Genomic DNA, 21,570 nt, shown 5'->3' with positions numbered 1-21,570 from the left:
GCCATGTCAGCTTTCTCTTATTGTCAGAATTTTGCAAAGGTAGTTTCTGAGGGACTGCGCTGGACACTTGTTAAAAACATGAGAGATTTTATTGTATGTACTACAATAGGCAAGAGAGGCCAGCAGAGAACTGAGCTCAACCTCAAATACAGCAGGAGGAGTTGAAGATTATAGCCAATTGGCAAGAGAAGAAAGTCAGTGGATGGAAAATTACTAAGAGGAACTTGAAGAGCTATCAAAAGTGGTTGGGAGGACTCTTGCTAAACTAGACTCAACAGTATTCTTTTCTAAAACTGGACTTGGCAGGCCAAGAACTAACAGAGAAAAGGGCTCAGAGGAAACTACCAAGGTGTGGTGAACGATGGAGTCCTTGTCAACTCTACAGTGAAGCTTCTGCAAATAAACAAAGACCAACCAAATGGAAAAAAGCAAAGGCTATTTATTCCGAGCTTGCTGTAGCAGGGAGTCAGTCACTGTGACTTGTGCTTTGGCAGAGACTTGAAGGCAGTCAGAAGGGTAGGAAAGCTTTTTAAAAAGAAAGGCTTCAGGTATGCTTGGACTGGAGGCTGTCAGCACGGTGAAGCTGTAGATAGATGAAGAAAATCAAAATATTTTACCCCAGAATGTATTTCTTTGGCATACTTTAAGATGGCTGTCAGAGAGCCAGCAAACAGAAGTAACTCTGCAAAACTGTCTTTTGTAGGGGAAATTTACACCTGCGGAGAATCTTCATTAATCCGGCCTTACCTTGTCAGGATTGAGAAATAAAAATAAGCCCTAGGCCCTACAACCAACTGAACGGACTTTTTCTAGAGAAAGTTCTACTGCATGGGGAATATTTATGTATATGCAACAAAAGGTATTTGCCACCAGACATACATCTCCCTGCTCAGCTAAACATATCATCTAAAGTCATGTGATTGTCTAGTACAACCTTAGCCAGTGAATAAATAGCTTTTTATTGAGCTGCAAAAGAGGCCACAGTTTCATCAGCAATGTATTTCTTTCTTTTTCTTTCAGAGACAGTGTCTGGCTCTGTGGCCCAGGCTGGAGAGCAGTGGTGCCATCATAGCTCACTGCAGCCTCGAACTCCTGGACTTAAGTGATCCTCTTGCCTCAGCCCCTGAGTCACTGGGATTACAGGCCAGAGCCACCATGCCTGGTTTTCATCAGCAATGTTTCCTGAGGTTACAGAAAGATTTGTAATCCTGGGAGGAAACACTCCCTTGAAGCAAAGGTGTTCACTCCCCCAAAATGCAAGGAGCTATCTTCTTGATAGCCAGGCAGATAATTCTCAGGTTTTGCCCCACAGACTCTCTATCTAAAATAGCACAGTGGTCATGCCTAGTGAAAAGTTTGAGGGAAGTCGCCCAATGTTGGGTTTCTTCAGAGCTATATATATATATATATATCCTAAAGGACACTGCCCTTCATCATTCCATGCTGTTAGACATTTATAGGGCTATGGATGGTGATCTCCTCCAGACAAAAATAAATGCTGTTGCAGAACAGGTAAGTGTACTACAATTTGAATACATCAGTTTTTGGGCATTTTAAACCGTGGGTCAGACATGTTAGAGTAAGAGGGCAGGTTGATAGCAAGAGGGAGTGTTTTAGCAAGAGGGAGTGTTTTAGCAAGAGGGGGTGTTTTAATTTTCCAATAGCAAAGTGATGTTTGCCACTGTCATTTCAGAGTGAGGGGAAAATTTGTTGTTGTTTGGTTTTGTGGATTTTTTCATTTGTTTGTTTTTGAGACAAGGTCTCACTGTCACCCAGGCTGGACTGGAGTGGCATGATCAGGGTTTACTTCTGCCTTGACCTCATGAATTCAAGCAAACCTCCTTACTAATCCTCCCGAGTAGCTGGGACTACAGGCACGTGACCTCACACCCTGGGGTGTGAACTGGGATTTGATGTTTTCAGTTGGCTCCCTAATGGAATAGGTTCCCTTACTATTCTAGAATACAGATTGGGCCGGGCGCGGTGGCTCAAGCCTGTAATCCCAGCACTTTGGGAGGCAGAGACGGGCGGATCACGAGGTCAGGAGATCAAGACCATCCTGGCTAACACGGTGAAACCCCGTCTCTACTAAAAAATACAAAAAACTAGCCGGGCGTGGTGGCGGGCGCCTGTAGTCCCAGCTACTCAGGAGGCTGAGGCAGGAGAATGGCGTGAACCCGGGAGGCGGAGCTCGCAGTGAGCTGAGATCCGGCCACTGCACTCCAGCCTGGGCGACAGAGCAAGACTCCGTCTCAAAAAAAAAAAAAAAAAAATACAGACTGTCGTCATGATTATCATTCTCATGTACATTATATTTCTACTACTCTGCTAATTTTTTCTTCTTTCTTTCTTTTGTTATTTTTGAGACGGAGTGTCCCTCTGTCACACAGGCTGTATTGCAATGGCAGGATCTCAGCTCACTGCAACCTCCACCTCCCAGGTTCAAGCGATTCTTTTGCTTCAGCCTCCTGAGTAGCCACTTGGCTAATTTTTGTATTTTTAGTCAAGACAGGGTTTCACCATGTTGGCAGGCTGGTCTCGAACTCATGACCTCAAGTGTTCCACTCAACTCGGCCTCCCAAAGTGCTGGGATTACAGGCATGAGCTACCATGCCTGGCTCTCAAACCATTTTAAGTAAGCAAAGACAGGTTTGTCTGGCTTTTTAGTACATTGCTGAATTATCCTCCAATCTGTATTTTTAGGAAGGACCTGGGGAATGGCAACATGGAGATATTTGGCTAAAATGTGAACCTTTCATGTTGTGCTTCAGTCTCTGGTTTTTTTTTTTTTTTTTTTGAGATGGAGTCTCACTTGTCACCCAGGCTGGAGTGCAGTAGCGTGATCCCGGCTCACTGCAAGCTCTGCCCGCCGGGTTCACGCCATTCTCCTGCCTCAGCCTCCCCAGTATGGAACTACAGGCGCCCGTCACCATGCCCGGCTAATTTTTTGTATTTTTAGTAAAGACGGGTTTCACTATGTTAGCCAGGATGGTCTTGATCTCCTGACCTCGTGATCCGCCCGCCTCAGCCTTCCTAAGTGCTGGGATTACAGGCGTGAGCCATCGCGCCCGGCCCTGCTTCAGTCTTTTTGAAAATCCTTCCAATTTGCCTTTTGCAACCAGTTAGTGGCCTTGACTTCTTCACCAGCATGGGAATTAATTGATAAGGTCAGAATATTTGGGCTCAAAGGTTTCAACAGTTACGTCAAATTTTCTGCCAAAGTCTGTAGGATCTTGGAGCCTGCTTTAGAAACAGAAGAGTGAAATGTATTTAAATTTAGATCAGGGAAGTCCTTTGTAATATTCTTAATTCACGTTTCGGCGAAGCGGTATGCACAACGGAAGGCTCCCCTCTTCCTGTGGGTTTGGGTTTTACCTTGAAAGGGGCTGTCAGAACAGAAGTTTCAGACAAGGGGCCAGAGCCCTGGGGACTTTCCTCAAGTGATGGTGATGGAAGAAGAGGCGCGGCAGGACAGGAAGGCTCAGGTAAGAAAGACTATGCAGGTGCAGGGGCAGGAGGAAAAGGAGCGAAAGAGACAAAGCCTCCTCAGTATTTCTCAATTCAGAAAACATGTCAGTTTACCTCCTTCAGCTTGCTTCCTCAATGGAGACAATTTTCTCAGTTCTTTTAGAAATTTTAAAATTTAGAAATTTCTAGGTCTCATTGGAAGTAAGTCTCCCATTTAATTTGTCTGGTTCTAAAACCAAATTTATCTCTTTTTTTTTTTTTTGAGACAGGGTCTCACTATGTCACCCAGACTGGAGTGCAGTGGTGTGATCTCGGCTCACTGCACTCACCGTTTGCTGCATGACAGCCAAGAACTTGAGGGACGAGGTGTAGGGCCAAGGGGAGGTGACTTTATTCCAGAGAGCCACCAAACTGAACAGATGGTGAATTAATATCCTAAAGAACCATCTTGGCCGGGCGCGGTGGCTCAAGCCTGTAATCCCAGCACTTTGGGAGGACGAGACGGGCGCATCACGAGGTCAGGAGATCGAGACCATCCTGGCTAACACGGTGAAACCCCGTCTCTACTAAAAATACAAAAACCTAGCCGGGCGCGGTGGCGGGCGCCTGTAGTCCCAGCTACTCGGGAGGCTGAGGCAGGAGAATGGCGTGAACCCGGGAGGTGGAGCTTGCAGTGAGCTGAGATCCAGCCACTGCACTTCAGCCTGGGCGACAGAGCAAGACACCGTCTCAAAAAAAAAAAAAAAAAAAAAAAAAAAGAACTATCTTACTATCTTAAATTAATATGATTTTCAGGCTCCTGATACGTTAGGGAAGGGAGGAAGAAGGAGGTGGTTGAGATGAAGGGGTCTGACAGTGACAGACTTATGGGCTGCAGTGAGAGCCCAAGGGGATGGTGAAAATTCTTTGGCCTTTGTCAGGTCACACTGCTCTTAGAAATCTTCAACATAACACTGTTACTTGTGTATATCACCTCTCTGCCTTCTCAGCAGTTAGTCTGGGGAAGGGATTATTATCATCTGTGCTTTAAAGTTAAGCTGTAAGATAAACCCCTCCCATAGATAGCTTGGCCTGTGTGCAGAAATAAGAAAAAGATGTTAGCCTGAAAGACATCACCACAGGGTAGGAAGGGTTAGGAGCAAAATGCAGTTAGTCATGCTAGGCCTCCTTTTCATTGCTATATATTTAATCTACTTGAACACATAATTTTAATTTTTTATGCTTTTTTTTTAAGACAGAGTCTTACTCTGTCAACCCCCAGGCCGGAGTGCAGTGGCACGATCTTGGCTCACTGCAACTTCTGCCTCCCGGTTCAAGCGATTCTCCTGCCTCAGCCTTCTAAGTAGCTGGGATTACAGGAGTCTGCCAACACGCTTGGCTAATTTTTATATTTTTAGTAGAGACAGGGTTTCACCATTTTGACCAGGCTGGTCTCAAACTCCTGACCTTGGGCTCCCAAAGTGCTGGGATTACCACCGCACCCTGCCTAACCAAGTGTGCCACCCCACCCTGTCTAACTAAGATTGTTAAGCCATTTTAATTTGTCCAAAGAGTCACACTGACTTTTTACAAAATAATGTAATGGGCCAGGTGTGGTGGCTCAAGCCTGTAGTCCCAGCACTTTGGGAAGCCGTAGCAGGAGGATCACGAGGTCAGGAGTTCGAGACCAGCCTGACCAACATGGTGAAACCCCATGCCTACTAAAAATACAAAAATTAGCCAGGCGTGGTGGTGTGTGCCTGTAATCCCAGCTACTCAGGAGGCTGAGGCAGGAGAATTGCTTGAACCCAAGAGCCAGAGGTTGCAGTGAGCCGAGATTGCACCACTGCACTCCAGCCTAGGCGACAGAGTAAGACTCCGTCTCAAAATAAATATAAATAAATAATAACTAATGAACTTTTTCATATCTTTATATATTAAATATTTACATTATTTAAATTGTTCGCCGGGCGCGGTGGCTCAAGCCTGTAATCCCAGCACTTTGGGAGGCCGAGACGGGCAGATCACGAGGTCAGGAGATCAAGACCATCCTGGCTAACACGGTGAAACCCCATCTCTACCAAAAATACAAAAACTAGCCGGGCGAGGTGGCGGGCGCCTGTAGTCCCAGCTACTCAGGAGGCTGAGGCAGGAGAATGGCGTAAACCCAGGAGGCGGAGCTTGCACTGAGCTGAGATCTGGCCACTGCACTCCAGTCCTGGCGACAGAGTGAGACTCCGCCTGAAAAAAAAAAAAAAAAAAAAAAGTGTTCAAGAGAATCAAAGATTCCTCTTTGCTATCGACTTCATTTCATTTATTGTACCAAACTATCAAGACCATTAATTTAATCTACAGCTAAATCTATTATTTTTTCATGTTAGAAATTCAACAAGAAAATGTTTCCCTAATGAAACCTCCCATTTCTTTTTTTTTTTTTTTTTTTTTTTTTTGAGACCGAGTCTCGCTGTCGCCCGGGCTGGAGTGCAGTGGCTGGATCTCAGCTCACTGCAAACTCCGCCTCCCGGGTTTATGCCATTCTCCTGCCTCAGCCTCCCGAGTAGCTGGGACTACAGGCGCCAGCCACCTCGCCCGGCTAGCTTTTTGTATTTTTTAGTAGAGATGGGGTTTCACCATGTTAGCCAGGATGGTCTCGAACTCCTGACCTCGTGATCTGCCTGTCTCGGCCTCCCAAAGTGCTGGGATTACAGGCTTGAGCCACCGCGCCCGGCCCGAAACCTCCCATTTCAAGCATAACTAGGCTGGGCGAGGTGGCTCACACCTGTAATCTCAGCACTTTGGGAGGCCGAGACAGGTGCATCAGTTGAGGTTAGGAGTTTGAGACCAGCCTGGCTAACATGGTGAAACCCCGTCTCTACTAAAAATATAAAACTTAGCTGGGCGTGGTGGCGTGTGCCTGTAATCCCAGCTACTCTGGAGGCTGAGGCAGGCAAATAGCTTCAACCTGGGAGGCGGAGCTTGCAGTGCGCTCCGATCGCACCACTGCACTCTAGCCTGGGCTACAGAGGAAGACACTGTCTCAAAAAGAAATAAATAAATAAATAAATAATGCATAAGTAGTAAAAATATATATAAAATAAAAATTAAGGCACAGGGTCTTGCTCTGTTATCCAGGCTAGAGTGAAGCAGGGCAATCATAGCTGACCAAATTGGTACTTCTGGGCTCAGGCAATCCTCCTGGCTCAGCTTCCCTTGTATTTTTTAAGAAATGAGGTGTTGCCCTGTTGTTGAGACTGGTCTCCAACTGCTGGCCTAAAGCAATCCTTCCGCCTCAGCCTGTTGAGTTGGTGGGAGTACAGATGCAAGACATGCAGCCTAGCATTGTACTAAAACAATTTTCAACAAATTCTTAATTGTCTTTCTTTTTCTTTTCTTTTCTTTTTCTTTCTTTTTTTTTTTTTTTTTTTTTTTTTTTTTTTTTTGAGACGGAGTCTCGCTCTGTCGCCCAGGCTGGAGTGCAGTGGCACGACTTGGCTCACTGCAACCTCCACCTCCCAGGTTCAAGTGATTCTCCTGCGTCAGCCTCCTGAGTAGTTGGGATTACAGACACACACCATCACGCCCGGCTATTCTTTTTTTTTTTTTTTTTTTTTTTTTTTTTTAATGTATTTTTAGTAGAGATGGAGTTTCACCATGTTGTTCAGGTTGGTCTCGAATCCTGACCTCAGCTGATCAGAAGTAGGTGAGGTCAGAAAACACCCTGGGAGAGGCTGGCACAATGCTCAGAACCGCCATCTCTAGCCCTGGGGTTTTTTCTGTAGTGGAATTCATGTAGTGCAGGGACAAAACCAATCAGATACTTCTGGGAGTTAAAAAGAGATGCATTTACAGTGCAATTTGAGAAGGGGTACTAAGGAATTTGCCAGGGTACTGACGCGTGTCAGGTGTAAACCGCAGGTTGAGAGAGGGCTAAGTATTTTCTGTCCATGAAGGTGATAAGCGAGGGCCTGAAAAAAGAAGGACAGGGGAGGACACTGGCACCAAAAATAGGAAAGGGCTGCTTGGAGGTGGGAAGGATGGGTCGGAGTGCTATCTAGAAAGTTGCCTGACAATGGATGTAGGACGTGTAAGCGAGACCTCAAACAAGAAGCTGTCGCTTAAACAAAGTCTGAAGAAAGACAAGATATGTAAACGGCAGGAGATTAAGTAGGAAACTGGACCCGGCTTCTCATAAAACTTCCCGCCTTATACTTCAGGGAGGATCGCAGCGCATTTCGGTCAAGACAGGTGATACTGAGGTTCTGACCTGCGGGCCTGGATGAATGTGCGCTAGGGCACCGAAATCCTATAAACCGGGGGCTGCAGTTAGAAGCAGAGGCTGTGTAAAAGGTGACTGGGGGGTAAAAAAACACGAAGATTTTCACAAAGCATGGGAAGCAAAGAGACGGGAGACCTTGCACCAACTTCTACAAAAAGCGGCCAGTCTTAGAGCTGTGCAGACCTCCCTCAAGATAGCTTGTGTTACAATCGCTGATACTCATTCCACCTCTGGTGGACAGGCGACATGCTATCTTCCTATTCCCAAGCTGTCCACTGAAACTACGCTTAGAATGTCTTTGAGGCAAAACACACACTCAAAAAAAATAGCTTGTACCATACAGCCTTTTATTTAAACTACAAAAAGCCAGGGGAAAGCGCGAACGCAGTCCCCCACTACCACAAATTATGCAGTCGAGTTTCCCACATTTGGGGAAATCGCAGGGGTCAGCACATCCGGAGTGCAATGGATAAGCCTCGCCCTGGGAAAACCACCTTCGTGATCATGGTATCTCCCCTGCCAGGTAAGTATGACTTCCTACACCTCCGCCCCGCCACAGCCTCATACCGGTCCCTCTTTCACTCACGGTCACTTGCCACGCGCACTCCCGAGCCCTTCTAGCCCTGACACACAGCTGGGATTCTCAGGTCCGACCAGCGGTCCTCAACCCGCTCCAGGGCATGGAAACTCCTTCGTGGCGAAGCAGCAGGTGGCCAAGCAGCAGTCCCTGCGCTACCTCATCTACATAGAAGGTCGCCCTACCCGTGATGTCACCGACAGTGCCTTTCCGAGTCCTCGTATGCCTTTCTGTCACTCAGCCGACCAATCCGCTGCAGGAGCCGGCAAGGGGAAGTGACGTCTGCCTCTCCCTTTTTTCCTCCCGCCCCGGCATCTGTACTCTCAAAGAATCACGTCGTTAGCCTGTGTTGCGGAGACTTCTCCGCGACCAGATGGATCCTGGACACCCTTCTTCAAATAATGGCTTTTAATTCGCAAAAACTGCCGTGCGGAACGTTTAGGATTACAAAAGAAACCGGTTCTCTTCACATCCTCATCCTTGTGATGTAGCATTCCGCTTGAAATTGGAAGATGTTTAATATCAGAGAGAAACCATATTTATGAAAGTAAAGAGGCAGGTCGGATGACTGCAAACCAGCCTTCCTTACTGGTTTTATCACTGGCAATGTTATAAAGACAGTTGTCCAGTTTCATGAATCTTGTAGGGTTTATTGTTTTGTTTTTTGTTTTTTGATGTTGTTGTTGTTTTCCAAATTCAGTATTGTAGAAAAATATGCTGCCCCAGAAGAGATGATTGGACACTCTCAAGCGTGGTGTTGGACTTTGTCATCTCTTGCACAGGCATGTCAAGACCTTCGTCCTTAGCTTACGTTAGTTTTTTATATTCTGCAAAGACAAAACCAAAATCATCCAAATTTGACACAAATACCCGGGATACATCTTATTTGAGATGTTTAACAAATGCCTGGATCATCTTTTCTTATGTATTACGCGGGAAACACTGTGAAGTAAGCAAAGTTGGGCTGCTCAAGTCAAAGACCATTTGAATATTTAGAAGTAGATTTGAGACAGGAATAATATAGGGTGGTCACAGGATAACAAATTTTAGGCAGTAGATATACATGACTTGAGGCTATGGGCTGATAAGACACTGAAAAACCAGGGTGTGGACCAAGCTGGCTAAGACTGGACCCAATGTGGTGCTGGATTAGATGTAGGTTTTACCTAGGCCCTCATTATATGCTCATTAACATACTAAATCACACACCCACCAGTGGCATGACGGTTCTGAGATCATTATTTGATGTAAAAATGGATGGCACCACAGTTCCGAGAAATCTCCACCTTTACCTGGGAATTTTCATGAATATTCCACTCCTTGGTTGAAGAAACCCATCAAGATGAAACCCCAAATGCAGAAGAGACACCCTTTGTACCCTTCCCTCGCCACTACCACCCTCCAAACCTGCCTTTGCCAGGGTTAGTGGCGGGAACTAGCCAAAAAGCTCCTCAGAGATTCCTCATTTCATTCCTCATTCCTCAATTCCTCAGAGATTCCTCATTTTTAGCAGCAGCTCTTATCCGCTTACCCCTTCTTTATCCTCCTGTTGCTGACTGGAAATTATGACAAAAATATTGAACCAACCACGAGCCAGGCCCTGTGCCCAAAACGTTACATCTGTCCCTTACCTGCTTTAACATTCCCAGCACCACTCTACTCACTTTACAGATGACAGCATGAAGTCTCAGCGAAGTTAAATAATTGGCTCCAATGCACCCAGCCACAAAGAGCTCAAGTCACAGCCACAACCTAGGTGTGCCTGATTCCAAAGGGTTTTTGGTTTTTCTGTTTGTTTGTTTTGTTTTGTTTTGTTTTGTTTTGTTTTGTTTTGGAGATGGAGTCTCGCTCTGTCACCCAGTCTAGAGTGCAGTGGCACGATCTCGGCTCACTGCAACCTCTGCCTCCTGGGTTCAAGCAATTCTCCTGCCTCAGCCTCCTGAGTAGCTGGGATTACAGGTATGCGCCACCACGCCTAGCTAATTTTTATATTTTTAGTAGAGACAGGGTTTCACCATGTTTACCAGGCTGGTCTCAAACTCCTGACCTCAAGTGATCTGCCTGCCTCGGCCTCCCAAAGTGCTGGGATTATAGGCATGAGCCACCACGCCCAGCCCAGAGTTTTAAATAATAACAGCAAGCTGGGTGATCCCAACACTTTGGCAGGCGGAGATAGGAGGACTGCTTGAGCCCAGGAGTTTGAGAACAGCCCTGGCAACATAGTGAGACTCCATCTCTACCAAAAAAAACACAAAATAATTGGCCTGGCATGGTGGCATGCACCTCCTGTAGTCCCAGTTCCTTGAGAGGCTGAGGCAGGAGGATTGCTTGAGCCTGGAAGGCTGAGGCTGCAACGAGCTGCGGTTGTGTCACTGCACTCTAGCCTGCGTGAAAGAGCAAGACCCTGTCTCAAATAAACAAAAACAGTAACAGCAATGACTGCCATCCTGCAGCGCCTGCTGTGTGCCTGGCACCACCCCAGGACTCCGATGTGTATTACATAAGCCACTGCCTGGACTGCTCAGTGGCTCCCCAAGGGTCTCTCTGCTTAGCTGCTCATCCCCTCACCCCACTCAATTTCACACAGTACAGGTCATACCCCTCCCCTGCCCAAAGCCCTCTACTAGCTCTTACTGCACCTAAAATGAAGTTCAAAGTCCTTCCATGGCTCACAGGGCCCACCAGATCTGGCCCCGCCCCACTTCTCCCACCTCATCTCCTCTCTCTCCCCCTGGCTCATGGCCTTCTTTTTTTTTTTTTTTTTTTTTTTTTTTTTTTGAGGCAGAGTCTTGCTCTGTTACCCAGGCTGGAGTGCAGTGGTGCACGATCACGGCTCACTGCAACCTCCGCCTCTTGGGTTCAAGGGATTCTCCTACCTCAGTCTCCTGAGTAGCTGGGATTACAGGCAAGCACCACCACGCCCAGCTAATTTTTGTAATTTTTTTTTTTTTTTTTTTGAGACAAAGTCTGGCTTTGTCTCCCAGGCTGGAGTGCAGTGGCGCGATCTGCGCTCACTGCAACCTCCACCTCCCGGGTTCACACCATGCTCCTGCCTCAGCCTCCCAAGTAGCTGGGACTACAGGCGCCCGCCACCACGGCTGGCTAATTTTTTGTATTTTTAGTAGAAACGGGGTGTCACCGTGTTCTCCAGGATGGTCTCGATCTCCTGACCTTGTGATCCACCCACCTCGGCCTCCCAAAGTGCTGGGATTACAGGCGTGAGCCACCGCGCCCGGCTAATTTTTGTATTTTTAGTAGAGATGAGGTTTCACCATATTGGCCAGACTGGCCTTAAACTCCTGACCTCAAGTGACCCACCCACCTTGGCCTCCCAAAGTGCTGGGATTACAGGCGTGAGCCACCACACCCGGCTGCTCATGGCCTTCTTGATTCCTCAAACACCAGGCATGGTCCCACCTCTGGGCCTTTGCACTGCCATTTTCTCTCCCTGGTACACTCTTCCCCCTTCCTCTGCACAGCGGACTCCCGACCAGATTTTGGCTCAAAAATATCACCTTGAGGGAGCTACCCCTGACTCCCAGCTAAAGAGGTCCCTCCAGTGGCTGTTCCGTTTTCTCCAACATGTATGTTGTCTGTCTCCTTTTTTTTTTTTTCCTTTGAGACAGCGTCTTGCTCTGTCATCCAGGCTGGAGTGCAGTGGCAAAATCATGGCTCACTGCAACCTCGACCTCCTGCGCTTAAGGCATCCTCCCACCTCAGCCTCCTGAGTAGCTGGGGCCACCATGCCTGGCTAAATTTTTACTTGTTGTAGAGATGAGATGTTGCCCAGGCTAGTCTCCAACTCTTTGGCTCAGGCGGTCCTCCCACCTCAGCCTCCCAAAGTGCCAGGTTGGCTTAGTTCACTGCCACTTCCACATGGCATGGACTAAGGCCAAAGCTCCACGAAGAGCTGCTGAATGAATTAATGAATGCTAAGAGCCAAGTAATAATGTAGGATGTTAAATGGAAAAAGAAATGATTCCCCTTGGCTCTGGCTGGGGTCATGTTGGGCCACAGATGGTGTCAGCCACACACGGGGATCATGGAAGGACACCAGTGAACACATCCAGCATCTCCCGCATCCCAGAAGTTCAGGGTGAAAACCAGGCCGTGACCCCCACAGGGGCCACCTGGGTGGAAAGTGGGCCTCCCCTCCAAGGGCTGAGAGAAAGACTGGGGAGGGGAGGGTTAAGTCAGGCAAATGTGCGCCGGTGGGGAGCCTCCGAGATCCAGGGGTTGACTCCTGGAGTCTTGCCTGAATCCCGCTGGCCTCTGCTCCCGCCACAAGATCTGTTTACTAAGCACCTGCTGTGAGCCCAGCGAAAAAAAAAACAGAAATTTCTGTTTTCTGGCGTACACAGACAGATGGCACCGCGAAGGCCCCCTCCCCAGGGTCCCCATTCCCCAGTCAATCGTCTTCCCGAGGGAGTTGTGAGCTGGTCACCAGAGGGGCAGACATCCGCCCCAGCACAGTCTTCAGACTTAGGTTTGTGTGAAAACCAGGAGGGCGCTCATTCAAAATGCCCACTCCAGGGACGCTACCGGGCCCAGGGGCCGGAGGCCGCATGGTGAGAGGCGCAAGCGGTGCAGGGCCCCATCCCCGCACAGCATCCGGCGGCCCTGCCTTCGTGGCCAGCCCAACTGCGCACTCTGGGCCTCGGTTTCCCCATCTGCACAATGGAGATGCTTCCGATTCAGCAGGGCTGCAATGAAAACGAAACCGCGTCCCACACGAGGAGGGCAGTGCAGGGCGGGGCCGCACGCAGGAGCTGCAGAGGGCATCTGCGGGGGGCAGCGGCCGTCGCAAGGACCAATCACCGCACAGAAAGCCAATCACCGAGATGATTCTTGCCAAGGAAGGCGCTTTAATAGGGTGCTGCAGCGGGGGAGATGAGAACTCAGTCTCAAATCCATCTCCCTGGCCGACCAACACCAGAGGTTTAGATGGCAGGGAAGAAATGTAACAATGTGTAAGAAAACGGAACTCGGGAGGAGCAAGGAAGCAATCATGAGGAAGGAGGGGTCCCAGCATCTCACTGTCGGCATGAATTTCAGTTCTTTGACAGCTTTCTTGAGAGGCTGTTTCCTGAGGAAGGAACTCAGATAAAACAAATATTAAGTTTCAAGCTTTAAGACCAGAAAGATCCATTTCTAGGTTTATCCAAAAAAGTGACATATGGGACTATTGGGTGGTTTTCAGACCAAGAAAGAAAAAGATTATGCAGACCAAAGTCTGACATTAACCAAAGAAAAAACATACTTTTCTGACCAATAGGATGTATGGGGCCAGAGAACGACCATACTATAAAAGAGCTGTTTTTTGTCTTGAGCATAGGGGAAGGATGAAGTTGCACCAATTAAGATGGAATTAAGCTACAGATGGGGAAAAATCTGGATTTTGGTTCAGAGTCCTGAGGTCTTCCTCAAAAGTCTCTTTCCTTAAAGAGGAACCCTGTCTTGGTTTCTGCATCTCTCTGAGTCCTTTCGGAGGTTGGGGATGCTGAAGTCTTGGTGCTTGACCCCCTGTAACCCTGAGTACCCCCCACCCCCGGCAGGGCAACCTGGCCCAGTACCCAGGCCCCAGCTCCGGCGACCATTTCCCCCTACTTTGTTCCTAGCCAAGGCCATTTCTAGGTCAGTTGTGAGGTACAGACAGGACGGGGCAACTTGTTCTGAGATTTTTAGCCCTAGAAGGCTTGGGGCCCTGTGGTCCTGCAGAACCGCTGTCTCCCTCTTTTGGAGAAAGCAGGGAGGAAACGACCTGTGTGGAGGGAATCGAGGGCTGCACCTGCATGGAGGAGCTGAGGCAAGCAGGGCAGTTCCCGTCTGTCAATATAAAGGACATTTGTCATCCAAGAGGTTAGGCCGTTAGTAATTTTGAATTTTGTCAATACAAACTGAAGGGAAGTTTGTCTTCTTGCTTGTAGGAACCTCACAAGACCTCCCATCTTATATTCCAGGGAGAATTGCTGTGTATTACAGGAACACATAGGTGAGACTGCTGTTCTGACCTGCAGGCCTCGATGCCCTGCACAGGGGCACCAGAGTACCGGCAAAGCCCTTCGCATACAAAGAGCAAGCGTGTTATGTCTACAACCCAAGGGCACCAGTTCCAAGTACAATTTCTACTTGGCTCTGCGAGCTGAGTACACGTTCACCCCAGCACAGAAATTCTACAAACTCCCACGAATGCTATACTGAAAAGCAGGGGCTGGCCAGGTGTGATGGATAACACCTGTAATCCCAGCACTTTAGAAGGCCGAGGCAGGGCAGATCATTCGGGTCCAGGAGTTGGAGACCAACCTGGGCAACATGGCGAAACTTCAACTCTTAAAAAAACAAAACCGGCCGGGCGCGGTGGCTCAAACCTGTAATCCCAGCACTTTGGGAGGCTGAGACGGGCGGATCACGAGGTCAGGAGATCGAGACCATCCTGGCTAACACGGTGAAACCCCGTCTCTACTAAAAAATACAAAAAAACTAGCTGGGCGAGGTGGCGGCCGCCTGTAGTCCCAGCTACTCGGGAGGCTGAGGCAGGAGAATGGCGTAAACCCGGTAGGCGGAGCTTGCAGTGAGCTGAGATCCGGCCACTGCACTCCAGTCCAGGTGACAGAGCGAGACTCCGTCTCAAAAAAAAAAAAAAAAAAAAAAAAACCACCACCACAACAACAGAAACAAGAACAGAAATGAGCTGGCTGTGGTGACTCGTGCCTCTGCTACTCCAGAGGCTGAGGTGGGAGGATCGCTTGAAGGAAGACGCCACCAGATACAGTGAGACTCTGTCTCAGGGAAAAAGACAAACAAACAAACAAAAAGAGGCTGTGTACGAGGTGACTCTGGGGACAGTGGAAAAACACTAAGGTTTTCAAGTGGTGTTAAAAGCCAATAGGCCTTGGGGATCATTGAGCAATCCACACAACAGGGAAGCCTCCATCCCTGAGCCCCGCCTGCCGACAGCACTGCAGCTAACATGAGAGCGAAATGCATTTCAATTTAGATCAGGGAATTCCTTTATAATACTCTTAATTCACGTTTTGGTGAAGCGGTACGCACAGTGGTAGGCTCCCCTCTTCCTGTGGGTTTGGGTTTTACCTTGAAAGGGGCTGTCAGAACAGAAGTTTCAGGGAAGGGCCAGAGCCCTGGGGACTTTCCTCAGGTGATGGTGATGGAAGAAGAGGCGCGGCAGGACAGGAAGGCTCAGGTAAGAAAGACTATGCAGGTGCAGGGGCAGGAGGAAAAGGAGCAATTAGAGGCGAAGGAGACGAAGCCTCCTCAGTATTTCTCAATTCAGAAAACATGTCAGTTTACCTCCTTCAGCTTGCTTCCTCAATGGAGACAATTTTCTCAGTTCTTTTAGAAATTTTAGAAATTTAGAAATTTCTAGGTCTCATTGGAAGTAAGTCTCCCATTTAATTTGTCTGGTTCTAAAACCAAATTTATCTTTTTTTTTTTTTTTTTTTTTTTTTTTTTTTTTTTTTTTTGAGACGGAGTCTCGCTCTGTCACCCAGGCTGGAGTGCTGTGGCCGGATCTCAGCTCACTGCAAGCTCCGCCTCCCGGGTTCACGCCATTCTCCTGTCTCAGCCTCCCGGGTAGCTGGGACTACAGGCGCCGCCACGTCGCCCGGCTAGTTTTTTGTAGTTTTTAGTAGAGACGGGGTTTCACCGTGTTAGCCAGGATGGTCTCGATCTCCTGACCTCGTGATCCGCCCGTCTCGGCCTCCCAAAGTGCTGGGATTACAGGCTTGAGCCACCGTGCCCGGCCCTTTTTTTTTTTATTGAGACAGCGTCTCACTATGTCACCCAGACTGGAGTGCAGTGGTGTGATCTCGGCTCACTGCACTCACCGCTTGCTGCATGACAGCCAATAACTTGAGGGACGAGGTGTAGGGGCAGGGGAGGTGACTTTATTTCAGAGAGCCACCAAACTGAACAGATGGTGAACTAATATCCCAAAGAACCATCTTAAATTAATACGATTTTCAGGCTCCTGATACGTTAGGGAAGGGAGGAAGAAGGAGGTGGTTGAGGTGATGGGGTCTGACAGTGACAGACTTATGGGCTGCAGTGAGAGCCCCAGGGGATGGTGAAAATTCTTTGGCCTTTGTCAGGTCACACTGCTCTTAGAAATCTTCAACATAACACTGTTACTTGTGTATACCACCTCTCTGCCTTCTCAGCAGTTAGTCTGGGGAAGGGATTATTATCATCTGTGCTTTAAAGTTAAACTGTAAGATAAATCCCTCCCATAAATAGCTTGGCCTGTGTGCAGAAATAAGAAAAAGACGTTAGCCTGAAAGATATCACCACAGGGTAGGAAGGGTTAGGAGCAAAATGCAGTTAGTCATGCTAGGCCTCCTTTTCATTGTTATATATTTAATCTACTTGAACACATAATTTTGATATTTGTACTTTTTTTGTTTTGTTTTGAGACAGAGTCTTACTCTGTCACCCCCCAGGCTAGAGTGCAGTGGCACCATATTCCTCACTGCAACCTCTGCCTCCCGGTTCAAGTGATTCTCCTGCCTCAGCCTTCTAAGTAGCTGGGATTACAGGAGCCCGCCACCATGCCCGGCTAATTTTTGTATTTTTAGTAGAGACAGGGTTTCACCACGTTGTCCAGGCTGGTCTCAAACTCCTGACCTCGAGCTCCCAAAGTGCTGAGATTACAGGCATGTGCCACCGCACCCAGCCTAACCAAGATTATTAAACCATTCTAATTTGTCAAAAGAGTCACACTGACTTTTTAAAAAATAACGTAATGGGCCAGGTGCGGTGGCTCACGCCTGTAGTCCCAGCACTTTGGGAAGCCGTAGCAGGAGGATCACGAGGTCAGGAGTTCGAGACCAGCCTGACCAACATGGTGAACCCCCATGCCTACTAAAAATACAAAAATTAGCCAGGCGTGGTGGTGTGTGCCTATAATCCCAGCTACTCAGGAGGCTGAGGCAGGAGAATCGCTTGAACCCGGGAGCCAGAGGTTGCAGTGAGCCGAGATTGCACCGCTGCACTCCAGCCTAGGTGACAGAGTAAGACTCCGTCTCAAAATAAATAAAAATAAATAAATAAATAATAACGTAATGAACTTTTTCATATCTTTATATATTAAATATTTACATTATTTAAATTGTTCAAGAGAATCAAAGATTCCTCTTTGCTATCGACTTCATTTCATTTATTGTACCAAACTATCAAGACCATTAATTTAATCTACAGCTAAATCTATTATTTTTTCATGTTAGAAATTCAACAAGAAAATGTTTCCCTAATGAAACCTCCCATTTCAAGCATAAGTAGGCTGGGCGAGGTGGCTCATACCTGTAAACTCAGCACTTTGGGAGGCCGAGACAGGTGTATCAGTTGAGGTTAGGAGTTTGAGACCAGCCTGGCTAACATGGTGAAACCCCGTCTCTACTAAAAATATAAAACTTAGCTGGGCGTGGTGGCGTGTGCCTGTAATCCCAGCTACTCTGGAGGCTGAGGCAGGCAAATAGCTTCAACCTGGGAGGCGGAGCTTGCAGTGAGCTCAGATCGCACCACTGCACTCCATCCTGGGCTACAGAGCAAGACGCTGTCTCAAAAATAAATAAATAAATAAATAAATAAATAAATAAATAAATAAGTAAAGCGTGAGTAGTAAAAAATATACATAAAATAAAAATTAAGGCACAGGGTCTTGCTCTGTTATCCAGGCTAGAGTGAAGCAGGGCAATCTTAGCTGACCAAATTGGTACTTCTGGGCTCAGGCAATCCTCCTGGCTCAGCTTCCCTTGTATTTTTTAAGAAATGAGGTGTTGCCCTGTTGCTGAGGCTGGTCTCCAACTGCTGACCTAAAGCAATCCTTCCGCCTCAGCCTGTTGAGTTGGTGGGAGTACAGATGCAAGACATGCAGCCTAGCATTGTACTAAAACAATTTTCAACAAATTCTTAATTGTCTTTCTTTTTCTTTTCTTTTCTTTTTCTTTCTTTTTTTTTTTTTGAGACGGAGTCTCGCTCTGTCGCCCAGGCTGGAGTGCAGTGGCACGACTTGGCTCACTGCAACCTCCACCTCCCAGGTTCAAGTGATTCTCCTGCGTCAGCCTCCTGAGTAGTTGGGATTACAGACACACACCATCACGCCCGGCTATTCTTTTTTTTTTTTTTTTTTTTTTTATGTATTTTTAGTAGAGATGGAGTTTCACCATGTTGTTCAGGTTGGTCTCGAATCCTGACCTCAGCTGATCAGAAGTAGGTGAGGTCAGAAAACATACCCTGGGAGAGGCTGGCACAATGCTCAGAACCGCCATCTCTAGCCCTGGGGAATTTCTGTAGTGGAATTCATGTAGTGCAGGGACAAAACCAATCAGATACTTCTGGGAGTTAAGAAGAGATGCATTTACAGTGCAATTTGAGAAGGGGTACTAAGGAATTTGCCAGGGTACTGACGCGTGTCAGGTGTAAACCGCAGGTTGAGAGAGGGCTAAGTATTTTCGGTCCATGAAGGTGATAAGCGAGGGCCTGAAGAAAGAAGGACAGGGGAGGACACTGGCACCAAAAATAGGAAAGGGCTGCTTGGAGGTGGGAAGGATGGGTCGGAGTGCTATCTAGAAAGTTGCCTGACAATGGATGTAGGACGTGTAAGCGAGACCTCAAACAAGAAGCTGTCGCTTAAACAGTCTGAAGGAAGACAAGATATGTAAACGGCAGGAGATTAAGTAGGAAACTGGACCCGGCTCCTCATAAAACTTCCCGCCTTATACTTCAGGGAGGATCGCAGCGCATTTCGGTCAAGACAGGTGATACTGAGGTTCTGACCTGCGGGCCTGGATGAATGTGCGCTAGGGCACCGAAATCCTATAAACCGGGGGCTGCGGTTAGAAGCAGAAGCTGTGTAAAAGGTGACTGGGGCTAAAGAAAACACGAAGATTTTCACAGAGCATGGGAAGCCAAGAGACGGGAGACCTGGCACCAACTTCTACAAAAAGCGGCCAGTTTTAGAAAGAGCTGTGCAGTCTTTGCTCAAGAAAGCTTGTGTTACAATCGCTGATACCTATTTCACGTCTAGGTGAACAAGAGACATACTACTTCCGATTCCCATAGCTGTTCACTAAAACTACACTTAGAAGGCTGTGAGAAAAATACTAAACCCAAAAAATAAATAGCTTCTACCATATAGCCTTTTCTTTAAACCACAAAAAGCCAGGGGAAAGCGCGAACGCAGTCCCCCACTACCACAAATTATGCAGTCGAGTTTCCCACATTTGGGGAAATCGCAGGGGTCAGCACATCCGGAGTGCAATGGATAAGCCTCGCCCTGGGAAAACCACCTTCGTGATCATGGTATCTCCCCTGCCAGGTAAGTATGATTTCCTACATCTCCGCCCCGCTACAGCCTCATACGCTTCACCCTTACACTCACGGTCACTTGCCGCGCGCACTCCCGAGCCCTTCTAGCCCTGACACACAGCTGGGATTCTCAGGTCCGACCAGCGGTCCTGAGCCCGCTCCGCGGCATGGAAACTCCTTCGTGGTGAAGCAGCAGGTGGCGAAGTAGCAGCCCCTACGCTGCCTCATCTACATAGAAGTCGCCCTTCCCGTGATGTCACCGACAGTGCCTTTCCCAGTCCTCGTCTGTCTTTCTGTCACTCAGCCGACCAATCCGCTGCAGGAGCCGGCAAGGGGAAGTGACGTCTGCCTCTCCCTTTTTCCCTCCCGCCCCAGTGTCTGTTCTCTGCCAAAGAAGCAGGTCCTTAGCCTGTGTTGCGGAGACTTCGCCACGGCCAGATGGATCCTGGGCACCCTTCTTCAAATAATGGCTTTTAATTCGCAAAAACTCCTGTGCAGAACGTTTAGGATTACAAAAGAAACCGGTTCTCTTCACATCCTCATCCTTGTGATGTAGCATTCCGCTTGAAATTGGAAGATGTTTAATATCAGAGAGAAACCGTATTTATGAAAGTAAAGAGGCAGGTCGGATGACTGCAAACCAGCCTTCCTTACTGGTTTTATCACTGGTGATGTTACAAAGACAGTAGTCCAGTTTCATGAATCTTGTAGGGTTGTTTTGTTTTGTGTTTTGGTTTTTGATGTTGTTGTTGTTTTCCAAATTCAGTATTGTAGAAAAATATGCTGCCCCAGAAGAGATGATTGGACACTCTCAAGCGTGTTGTTGGACTTTGTCATCTCTTGCACAGGCATGTCCAGACCTTCGTCCTTAGCATACGTTAGTTTTTTATATTCTGCAAAGACAAAACCAAAATCATCCAAATTTGACACAAATACCCGGGATACATCTTATTTGAGATGTTTAACAAATGCCTGGATCATCTTTTCTTATGTATTACGCGGGAAACACTGTGAAGTAAGCAAAGTTGGGCTGCTCAAGTCAAAGACCATTTGAATATTTAGAAGTAGATTTGAGACAGGAATAATATAGGGTGGTCACAGGATAACAAATTTTAGGCAGTAGATTTACATGACTTGAGGCTATGGGCTGATAAGACGCTGAAAAACCAGGATGTGGACCAAGCTGGCTAAGACTGGACCCAATGTGGTGCTGGATTAGATGTAGGTTTTACCTAGGCCCTCATTATATGCTCATTAACATACTAAATCACACACCCACCAGTGGCATGACGGTTCTGAGATCATTATTTGATGTAAAAATGGATGGCACCACAGTTCCGAGAAATCTCCACCTTTACCTGGGAATTTTCATGAATATTCCACTCCTTGGTTGAAGAAACCCATCAAGATGAAACCCCAGAACCCATTGTTCTTTCTTGGATATGCCCAAACTCCCTTTTCTTGAGTGTGTACTTTTTGCTTTGCAATAAATCTCTTCTTTCACTATTTGCTGACTAATCCTTGACTTCGTTCTTGAGGTGGTGTCAAGAGCCTGGACACCACAGCTGGGGTTGAGATCCCACCAGTGTCCGGGAACCTCTCCCAGCCCACCAGTAGCAGATTCTATTCCATTGCTCAAATCACAAAACGAGTGGAGAGTTCTCCTTGGAGATCATAAAGTAAAGATTCTGTGGCATGGTGGCCAGTTAGGCCACTGGAAGGCATGGCAAAATATTGAAAATGAGGGATGAGGTGACAGTGTAGTATCTGCTGAATACTAAATCCTTGATCCAGGCCCCATTTCCTGGAGATTGACAGGGAGACACATTGTCCAGGCAGTAGTGGAGAAATACTTTCTGGGTATCTGACCAGCCTTTGTGGAAAGAACTGGCACCATCCTGCAGATGTAACCGCCTGATGGTTCTTCCTGCCTAATGTACACACAAAA

At 47.5% G+C, this 21,570-nt stretch overlaps 1 long non-coding RNA gene and 2 other non-coding genes across 3 annotated transcripts; all 3 read right to left on the bottom strand.

Moving 5' to 3' along the window:
• Nucleotides 1-415: 415 nt before the first annotated feature.
• Nucleotides 416-19,848, bottom strand: LOC115892410. The gene is made up of 3 exons (XR_004052304.1): nt 19,696-19,848; nt 8,310-9,127; nt 416-583 (listed from the first exon to the last, which is right to left on the bottom strand). It is a non-coding gene; the product is annotated as an uncharacterized LOC115892410 (long non-coding RNA).
• LOC115892424 lies at nt 8,091-8,254 on the bottom strand. The gene has a single exon (XR_004052315.1). It is a non-coding gene; the product is annotated as a U1 spliceosomal RNA (small nuclear RNA).
• On the bottom strand, nt 19,477-19,640 carry LOC115892423. The gene has a single exon (XR_004052314.1). It is a non-coding gene; the product is annotated as a U1 spliceosomal RNA (small nuclear RNA).
• Nucleotides 19,849-21,570: the final 1,722 nt, after the last annotated feature.

The sequence above is a fragment of the Rhinopithecus roxellana genome, chromosome 12 (genome assembly GCF_007565055.1).
Source record: "Rhinopithecus roxellana isolate Shanxi Qingling chromosome 12, ASM756505v1, whole genome shotgun sequence".
Taxonomy (NCBI): Eukaryota; Metazoa; Chordata; class Mammalia; order Primates; family Cercopithecidae; genus Rhinopithecus; species Rhinopithecus roxellana.
The sequence above is the reverse complement of the archived record's forward strand: the minus strand, read 5'-3'. Positions and strand labels throughout refer to the sequence as shown.